The 594-nt window shown below is 34.3% G+C and overlaps 1 pseudogene; it reads left to right on the forward strand.

The window, feature by feature from the left end:
• Positions 1–279: 279 nt before the first annotated feature.
• Positions 280–378, forward strand: LOC116666621 (annotated as a pseudogene).
• Positions 379–594: the final 216 nt, after the last annotated feature.

Raw genomic sequence — 594 nt, forward strand, 5'->3', positions numbered from 1 at the left:
TTTAGCACTGTTTTGATTGAGAGCAACTACAAGAAATACATTTTATGTCCTCACATAGCACACATACCACCCTCCCCTGCCAGAGACACACACAGATACAGAAACAAAATTTTTGAAATAATATAATATATTTACTTATTATTACAATTTTTACTTGTTCTATTTTTTTCTATTCTATGTCTTTATAAAATACTGGTCACTCAATTAAATTGATTTAATGTTCCACCAATGTGCAGCTGGAGAAACTGCATCGTCAGTTCCTTCCAAAAGACTTGGAGTGCTCGGTTTGGCAACCACATACTAACATTGGAACAATCAGAGATTTGCACGACACCTGCACAAGGATGACACATGCATTGTAAATAATTCCACATTTAAAGAAAAATCTCTTGGGGAAGTGTTCAATCATGGATGAATGGATAAGCAAAATGTGATATATACAAACAATGGGATATTATTCAGCCTTTAACAGGAAGGAAATGCTGACACAGGCTACAACATGACTGAATCTGGGAAACATTATGCTAAGTGAAGTAAGCCAGTCACAAAGGAACAAATATTTTATGATTACACCTGTATAAAATAACTCATCAA

This window comes from Camelus ferus, chromosome 1, assembly GCF_009834535.1.
Source record: "Camelus ferus isolate YT-003-E chromosome 1, BCGSAC_Cfer_1.0, whole genome shotgun sequence".
NCBI lineage: Eukaryota > Metazoa > Chordata > Mammalia > Artiodactyla > Camelidae > Camelus > Camelus ferus.